Below are 9,940 nucleotides of genomic sequence, written 5' to 3'. Positions count from 1 at the left end.
AAGGCCCGAGGCCTGGCGCAGACTTAGGGTGTCCTTAGAGGGGTGCTAGCTCACATCCTCATCTTCTCAGAATCGAACAGAACCACAGACTGACTGACTATGTGTTGGAGCCCACCGGGCACGCCTGCACCGGCTCGGGCTCTCCACATGGGCTGCAATCAGAAGGTTTTAGCAGAAGACTTAGCAGAAGAAAAACAACAACATGGGCGGAACGGTTCGTGAACCTTTTTAAGGTCTGAGAAGATTCACGCCTCTCAGGATGGTCACTGGCTTCACGGCCGAGTCCCGAGATGGGCGTGGCAACACGGCACACACCAAGTGACGATCACTCCGGCCTGTCGCCAAGCTTTCAGTCCGTGGTCGGACCCCGCATTTCTACGGGCAGGAGTTCTTTCCTATGGAAAATGTAGTGAGAGGGAGAACTCTCAACATGCCATTAGGTCGTAAAGTTTATCTGGTCTAGCAAAGGTGTCATGGTTGCCATGGTAACCAGGGTCCTGGGCCTCTTTCACAGACATCTTGGCACCCAGTATGTTTATTGGGTGAGGGGTCTGTGAATGTTTGTTAATCTAATGAAAAAAGGTGTGTCTGATTGGTCCAGACGCTACAACTATTTTTAAGATATACTCTTAAGTGTTTTAAAATAGATTTTTATGAAAGATTTTTCCTTTTCTGCATGGAGTATTCAACAGTGACCAGTGCCAATGCAGTTTGGACAAATGCAAACAACTGTTGATTTTTAGGGGCAGCTCCTCATGGAGCCTGGAAGTTCCTTGATGTGTCTGGCAACGCAAAGAAGGAGTGTTATGTAATATGGCAGGATTGAAAGAAGCAAAGTGAAGACAGTTTGATTACAGCGTGGAAAATCAAGAGGAAGATAAATTACTAAGTGCATAAGAATATAGAACAGGAGAGTAAAATCAATGGCCAATGAGTAGAGCCAAGAAAATGCCAATATAACAGCAGGCAGAGATATTCGGATGCCTTGTTTGTAACCTGGACACTGTGACATGTGTGACATAGTGTTCATGGTCTGTTTCATTATGTCTTAAATTGATTTTTCCATACATTTCTGCCATATGTACATTAATTGACAGTCACCACTGATAAGCTACCACTAAATATTGTAGAAACTTAATTTGCTGTAAAGTTGCTTTGCAATGATTTGTATCGTGAAAAGCGCTGTACAGATAAACTTGACTTGACTTGACTTGACATGTGTCTGAAGAAGCTGCTTTGCTTGGTACATAAATAAATGTTGGAGCTGGGTTATTTTATTAAGTGTTATACTGATAGCTTCATCATATATTAAGCAGAAGATGTAAAAATACACTGAAATAGATAAAAACTCCATGCTAACAATAATTTATTTTGAACCTGTTTCAAGAAAGAGCTTCAATATATGCTTCAGACACGGGTCACGACGAGGCGTTCCCCATAGCGACCCCTAGAGGACGCAGTGTCTCGTTCCCTACTCAGGGAACCATGGTTACATAAGTAACCTGAGACGTTTTGTTTTGAGTCTAATAAAAATTACATACCAAACCCAAGGGTGGCAATCCATGAAGTGATGACATTAAACATTTAGGTACAATATAAAATCTGCCGACTAAAACTGAATACTAATGCTAGATGTTTTATGCACATCATATCTTCATGTTGCCCTGTTAGGGTTATGCAAGCTGAAGGGATTATAAAAGTATAGTGTAGCAAACAGTGCGGTTTTTCAAAAGAGTACATATTTATGAGAACTGTGCCACAGAAATATTATGCAATTACTACTTATGCACACTTTCACACACATTCTCAAAAATTAGCTAGTTTCTGTGCAATGTTTAAATACTATATACTAAATAAATGTGAATAGGAACAAAACTGATCTGCAAATGAGAACTGCTCTGTTTATGTCTCCAACTGAATATCTTTCTATCAGGTCATTATGGTCTTCTGTTTTGGACAATAGAAAGACATCACTGCAGCATTTTTGACATAGGTTTGTCTGAAAAGGTTTGTGACAAAGTTTTTCTCCTAATTTACTGAAAACTTTTCTAGTTTTGTTTCAGACTGTCCTGATCTCTATGAAAAGGGAAATATGAGACAATACGAGAAGATCCAATTTAAACCCACGTGTAAGTGAAAGCTATAAAACTCTTTTTCCCATCTGTAAATGATTTTTGGGTGAGATGTAAAACCCTTAATTTGATGGTTGTATTCAAATACATTTTTAAACATTGCAAAATAACTGAATAGTGTTCCCTTTCAGTCGGTCACTCCGAGTCACGTCGGTGACCGACGAACTGGGATCTCGCTTCGAGAGACCAATCTACTTCGAGTGTAAACTAAATGAGCCAATGCACATTGGCATGCAATAATTGCATCCAGCTGCTGCTTGTCACGGCACGAGCATAAGTAGGCAGCAGGTGCAACGCATATTCAGCTTTTCACTTCGGAGCCGAGCGGTTGTTGACTGTTCTGCTCTACCTGTCATCTTCGTGAGAGACTGACGAGCTACGAGTTCTCAGGGAGGAGCTTCTCGGAGTGTTGGTGTGACGGCGCGGCAGTGGTGGTTCCCCTGTGCGCTTCAGCACTAAAGAGCAAATTTCCTTTAAAGAGCATTCACGGGTGTGTCTTTGTAAAGATGACGGTGTGTCTTTCTAAAATTCTACTTCGAGTGTAAACTAAACGAGCCAATGCACATTGGCATGCAATAATTGCATCCAGCTGCTGCTTGTCACGGCACGAGCATAAGTAGGCAGCAGGTGCAACGCATATTCAGCTTTTCACTTCGGAGCCGAGCGGTTGTTGACTGTTCTGCTCTACCTGTCATCTTCGTGAGAGACTGACGAGCTACGAGTTCTCAGGGAGGAGCTTCTCGGAGTGTTGGTGTGACGGCGCGGCAGTGGTGGTTCCCCTGTGCGCTTCAGCACTAAAGAGCAAATTTCCTTTAAAGAGCATTCACGGGTGTGTCTTTGTAAAGATGACGGTGTGTCTTTCTAAAGATGCTGTTTCACCCCTGTGTTTCTGGGCGCGGTCGTTACCTGGCGCCGGATGACAGTCACGATCGTTGCATCACGTGTTTGGGCATTGAGCATGCTGAAGCAACCTTCGTGGATGAGTCATGCTGTCACTGTGGCGGCATGACCATCGCGGCATTGCGGTTGAGACTCCGATACTTTGAGAGGGGTGGAGTCCCCTTACCTATGCCCCAATCTAGTTCCTCTTCTGTTCCGCAGAAGACGGCTACTTCAGTGAATAGGCAGGGTAACCTGAGGATTACAGTGGGGGCAAACCTGCCGAGTAAATCTCTGTGGGCCCCCCACTCCTCTAGCACACGGCAAGCTGTGAAGTTTCCGGGTGAACATGCCGACCCTTCTCATGGGGGGCCGGCCGTTTCATTCGGTGCTCCTCCAGATGACCAGATGTTGATTGCGGCATCGGAGGGTGAGCTGGAGTCTGGGAATGAGGACTCAGCTGCGTTGCCCCCTTTGGGGAGAGTAGCGTTGCCTGAGCCTGACCAAGAATTGATGACTATGCTTTCCTGGGCTGCCGAGGCGGTCGGGCTTGAGTGGAAACAGCCACTGTGTCCCGAAAGGTTGAGGTTACATGATTGGTATCTCGGGCAGCCAGGGCTGGTTCTCAGCCCCCCGCGCCAGTGCCATTCTTCCCGGAAGTGCATGAGGAGGTGACTAGGTCGTGGACGGCACCTTTTTCTGCCCAAAAACGATTTGGTGCCTCCTCCTCCCTCACTACCCTCGATGGTGGGGTGGCCAGGGGATATGCGGGGATCCCTCGGTGGAGCACGTGGTTGCGATGCAATTGTGTCCAAGGAGCGCTTCCACCTGGAGGGGTAACCTGCGTCTCCCATCCAAGGCCTGTAAGTTCTCGTCCGTTCTTACGGCCAAGGCTTACGGAGCCACAGGACAGGCTGCCTCCGCCCTGCACGCCATGGCACTCCTGCAGGTATACCAGGCCAAGGCACTAAAGGAGTTGCAGAGCAATTCCTTTAAAAAGAGCAGTTTCCATTATCTCTGGGTTCCAAAAGGGTGAGGATGACATCGTGTCACGCGGTTCCTGGCCAGCCTCGTCCCCCTCTTCTATCACCAGCGGCCAGCAGGGCTCAGTTCGAGGACGCCATGCCTTCTCCCGCACCCCCTGTCCAACCGTGGAGCCAGGTAGGTGTTGCACCGCACACCCAGACCCCACTTCGCGACGCTATGCCATCCGAGTTGGGTCCCGTCCTCCACCACGCTGCCCCACTGTGGGTACGTGGGTCTCGCTTATACGGTTTCTGGGAGCCTGGCTAGCGCTTCCCAGCCCGTCTCGCTGGCTACCGTTCAAAATGTTGATGCAGAAATGTATTTTCGAATGCATCCGTCCCCAAGATTGGTTTGCAGTGATCGACCTGAAGGACGTGTACTTTAATGTCTCGATTCTCCCTCGGCACAGGCCGTTTCTCCGCTTTGCGTTCGAGGGACGGGCATATCAGTACAAGGTCCTTCCCTTCGGGCTGTCCTTGTCACCCTGCGTCTTTACGAAGGTTGCGGAGGCGGCCCTTGTTCCCATGAGAGAAAAGTGCGTTCGCATTCTCAACTATCTCGACGCCTGGCTCATTCGGGCTCAGTCGCAGGATCAGTTGTGCGAGCACAGGGACATGGTGCTCAGTCACCTCAGCCAGTTGGGACTTTGGGTCAACTGGGAAAAGATCAAACTCTCTCCAGCGCAGAGGATCTCTTTTCTTGGTATGGAGTTGGACTCAGTCAACCTGACAGCATGCCTTACAGAGGAACGTGTTCAGTCAATGCTGAACTGCTTGAATTTTCTCAAGCGCAGAACAGTGGCCCCACTGAAGCAATTTCAGAGGCTCCTAGGGCATATGGCATCCGCAGCTGCAATAACGCTGCTCGGACTGCTTAATATGAGGCCGCTTCAGCACTGGCTTCACGGCCGAGTCCCGAGATGGGCGTGGCAACACGGCACACACCAAGTGACGATCACTCCGGCCTGTCGCCAAGCTTTCAGTCCGTGGTCGGACCCCGCATTTCTACGGGCAGGAGTTCCCCTAGTACAGGTGTCCAGGCATGCTGTTGTGTTCACGGATGCCTCCACCACAGGCTGGGGTGCCACGTACAACGGGCATGCAGCTTCGGGGTTGTGGACTGGCCCCCATCTGCATTGGCACATCAATTGCCTCGAGTTGCTTTCAGTACGTCTTGCGCTGGGCCGCTTCAAAACGCTGCTACGAGGCAAGCACGTCCTGGTCCGTACGGACAACACTGCGACCATTGCTTACATCAACCACCAGGGTGGTCTATGCTCCTGTCGTATGTCGCAACTCGCGCGCCATCTCCTCCTATCTCTTCCAACAAGCTTTCACGGCAGCATGCGCTTCCGGGAGAATGGAGAATCCATCCCCAGGCGATCCAGCTGATATGGAGACACTTCGGAGCCACATAGGTAGACCTGTTTGCCTCTCCAGAAACGTCCCATTGCCAGCTGTTCAATTGCCTGACCGAGGGAACCCTCGGCACGGATGCACTGGCGCACAGCTGGCCCCGGGGCCTACGCAAGTATGCGTTTCCCCCATTGAGCCTACTTGCACAGACACTGTGCAAAGTCAGGGAGGACGAGGAGCAGGTCCTGCTAGTTGCACTTTACTGGCCCAACCGGACCTGGTTCCCAGAACTGATGCTCTTCATGACAGCCCCTCCCTGGCACATTCCTCTGAGGAAAGATCTACTTTCTTAGAGGCAGGGCACCCTCTGGCACCCGCGTCCAGATCTGTGGAACCTCCACGTGTGGTCCCTAGACGGGACGCGGAGGTCCTAGGTGATCTGCCCCAGGCAGTAGTAGACACCATCACTTCGGCCTGAGCACCCTCTACGGGGCGTGCCTATACCTTGAAGTGGAACCTGTTCGTTGAATGGTTCTCTTCTCACCGGGAAGACCCCAGAGATGCCCGATCAGAGCGGTGCTTTCCTTCCTCCAGGAGGGGTTGGAGTGAAGGCTGTCTCCCTCCACCCTAAAAGTGTATGTTGCCACAATTGCCGCACATCACGATCCTGTAGACGGTGAGTCTTTGGGAAAGCACGACCTGATCATCAGGTTCCTGAGGGCGCGAGGAGACTAAATCCTCCTCGCCCTAACCCAATACCCTCTTGGGATCTCCCTCTGGTGCTTACGGCATTGCAGAGGGCTCCCTTTTAGCCATTGCAGTCTGCAGAGCTGAGAACTCTGTCGATACAGACAGTGCTCTTAACTGCGCTGGCTTCCATCAAGAGGGTAGGGGACCTGCATGCATTTTCGGTCAACGAATTGGGCCTGGAATTCAGGCCGGCTAACTTTTACGTTATCCTGAGACCCCGGCCCAGATATGTGCCCAAGGTTCCCACCACGCCTTTCAGGGATCAGGTGGTGAACCTGCAAACGCTGCCCTCAGAGGAGACAGACCCAGCCCTAGCTTTGCTCTGTCCTGTTCGCGCTTTACGCCTATACGTGGACCGTATGCAGAGCTTTAGGACCTCAGAGAAGCTCTTCGTCTGTTACGGAGGCCAGCAGAAGGGAAAGGCTTTCTCCAAGTAGAGGTTGGCCCACTGGATAGTGGATGCCATCGTCTTGGCATATCAAACCCAAGGTGTGCTGTGCACGGGTTGAGAGCACACTCGACAAGGAGTGTTGCTTCTCTTTGGGCGTTGGTGCACGGTGCCACACTGACAGATATTTGAAGAGCTGCTGGCTGGGCGACACCAAACACGTTTGCTAGGTTTTATAGCCTTCGTGTAGAGCCAGTGTTATCTCGTGTACTCGCTTCAAGTAGCCAGTGAACCAAAGGGACTACTTGGTGTCTTGCTTGCTGTGCCTTCCCCTCTATGGACCGGACATGTGCGCTTATTCTGCTCTTCAGTTCAGTTCTCCGAAAGGCGAACCCTGTTGATTTCCTCCATCACCCTCGGTAGCTGGACGGGCGGACGCCCGGCGCTAGGCCTACCACTTGTAAGTACGCCGGAGCCACCTCAGAGACATTCCATATGTTGTACTGCCCTTAATGCCCAGTCCATATGTGTAATCTCCACATGATACCTCCCTGTGGGCAGGATGTATATTCCGCAGCATCCCTGGAAAGGGTACACTTTCCCAGAGTTATCCAATAGGTCTGACTGTATGGTTCTATTAGAACAACAGTAATAGACTCTCTCCACGTAAGCCCTGTCCTATCTTCTGTCCCAGTTGCAGCGGGGGCGACCAGGTGGCTTACTAGGGGCACTGGAAGGGGCAGCATCCGTGGGGCTTTGGTAGGGATCCCAGTTCGTCGGTCAGCAACATGACTCGGAGTGACCGACTGAAAGGGAATGTCTCGGTTATGTATATAACCCTCGTTCCCTGAAAGAGGAACGAAGATGTCACGTTCCGTCGCCACGGCCGCTGTACCACCGCGGGGCGCCGGGTCACTGGCTCGGCTCCTCAGCGAAAACCTGAATATGCGTTGCACCTGCTGCCTACTTATGCTCGTGCCGTGACGAGCAGCAGCTGGATGCAATTATCGCATGCCAATGTGCATTGGCTCATTTAGTTTACACTCGAAGTAGATTGGTCTCTCGAAGCGAGATCCCAGTTCGTCGGTCACCGACATGACGTCTCTGTTCCATCCTTCAGGGAATGAGGGTTACATACGTAACTGAGATGTTTTAATGTGTGTTTTACATGAAAGATTATGTATGCCATTAAAGGAATAGTTTACTCAAAAATGAAAATTTGCTGAAAATGTACTCACCCTCAGGCCATTCAAGATGTAGATCAGTTTGTAACTTCATCGGAACAGATTTGGAGAAATGTAGCATTACATCACTTGTTCACCAGTGGATCCTCTGCAGTGAATGGGTGCCATCAGAATGAGAGTTAAAACAGTTAAAAAATAATCCACAAGTAATCCATATGACTCCAGTCCATCATTTAATGTTTTGTGAAGTAAAAAGCTGCATGTTTGTAAGAAACAATTTCTGATGTTCTCTTACATCAAAATGATCCACCAGCATACTTATTTTGCTGTTTTGGACTGTGTTTCACTTCTCAAGGCATCAATTAAATGGTACATCATTGTGATGTTTTTATCAGCTGTTTGGACTCTCATTCTGAAGGCACCCATTCACTGCAGAGGATCCATGGGTGAGCAAGTTATATAATGCTAAATTTCTCCAGATCTATTCATATGATGAATAAATAAACTCATCTACACCTTGATTGGTAAAGAAGTTACTTAGTTACTTAGAAGTTATTAGCAACTTGTCAGTTTTTTGTGAACTATTACTTTATAACAAAACAGCACAATTAACTCTTTTTGTACAGTGCTATCAATAATCATATATTTTTTCTGTTTTGGCAGTGAATGTCACTTAGCAAAATCTTGACGAACATTTCAACATTGTAATGATATACTTCCTCATTTGCCTGATGGTCAACACATAATTAAGAAGTTGAAAACTAGAACTTATTCAACTCTTCTCTTTATATCTCTTTATTATATCTTCTCTTTTTTTTGCACCTCAGTTCTATCGTTCCTCTGAACTATAACTAAATAGGAGAACAGCAGCCCAGAGCCCGAAGCAGTTTCATTTCAGAATTTTCAACAGTATCGAAAATCTCATCCCTTCCGACCAAATAAATAATTTAAGACTGAGAAATTCAACAAGGACGATTGTCCAGTCCAAAATTATGCCTATATGATGAAATAATGGTTTCCCTGATAGCTCTAGATGAAAAATATAATTGTCCATGAACAAGAAACCTGTGTAGCCTAGCAACAGCACACAGCCTGGTATTAAAGCACGCTGTTCATGTAAATGCGCTTCGGGGCTGGTCACGAAGCAGAAAAGTTTCTTCAAACTCTTGAAAGTAATCACCCTTGTCTCGAGCAACATGTGGCATCACACTTTGAGAGAAAACAAATAGAATAAACATAATAATAATAATAATAATCATAACAAGCAAGACCTATCAATTAAAAGCCCAAACAAATCACTGCTTGCTACAAATGTTCAATCAACAATTTGGATCAAACATGGCAGTTTAATAGGCCTCTTGTTCTTTGTTACCTATTGACATCTCAATCTCTCCTTGTGCTAAATTCTGTGCCACAGCGAATAATAAACATCTTAATATGTCTCTTGCTTTAATCATACACAAACTCATTCAGACACCTCTGTGCAACTAAGCATCCCTGAGAAGTCAGAAGGTCATGATTCAGATTATGTGTTCAGTAAAATCATCCCATATTCACTGCATTTACAAAACCATTGTACACCGTAAAAATTATTTTAATTTTAACCATAAAAGACTTTTAAAATACTACAGTAAAAACCTATTCATTGGTTAACTCTAAGTTTCCTTACTATATACGGTGAGAAACTTGTTATGAACTTGGATATGTGTCATTTGTGTTATTATGGTGGTTGTCAGTATATTTTAAAAGTTTTAATAGCAGCATGACCTTGTTAATTCTGCAGAAAAGTACTGTTAGATTTACCAATTAAATATTTTTTTCTGTAAATTATTGTTTTAAACTGTAAAATTTAAACTTAAATTAAACAAACTTAAATTGGTTTGCTGTATTTTTACAGACTTGTTTTGGCAACCACAGCTGCCAGTTTTTGTTGCTGTTGTTGCCCTAGTAAAAAAGCAATATATTTAAAATGCATTTATTTCATACTAAGTATATTTCAAATATATTAAAGGGGTCATATGATGTTGCTAAAAATAACATTATTTTGTGTATTTGGTGTAATGAAATGTGTTTATGCGGTTTAAGGTTCAAAAAACACATTATTTTCCACATACTGTACATTATTGTTTCTCCTCTATGCCTCGCCTTTCTGAAACGCGTCGATTTTTACAAAGCTCATTGGTCTGAAAAGTGAGGTGTGCCCCGATTGGCCAGCTATCCAGTGCG

Source organism: Sinocyclocheilus rhinocerous, unplaced genomic scaffold (genome assembly GCF_001515625.1).
Source record: "Sinocyclocheilus rhinocerous isolate Xijiao unplaced genomic scaffold, SAMN03320098_v1.1 scaffold396, whole genome shotgun sequence".
Lineage (NCBI taxonomy): Eukaryota > Metazoa > Chordata > Actinopteri > Cypriniformes > Cyprinidae > Sinocyclocheilus > Sinocyclocheilus rhinocerous.
The sequence above is the reverse complement of the archived record's forward strand: the minus strand, read 5'-3'. Positions refer to the sequence as shown.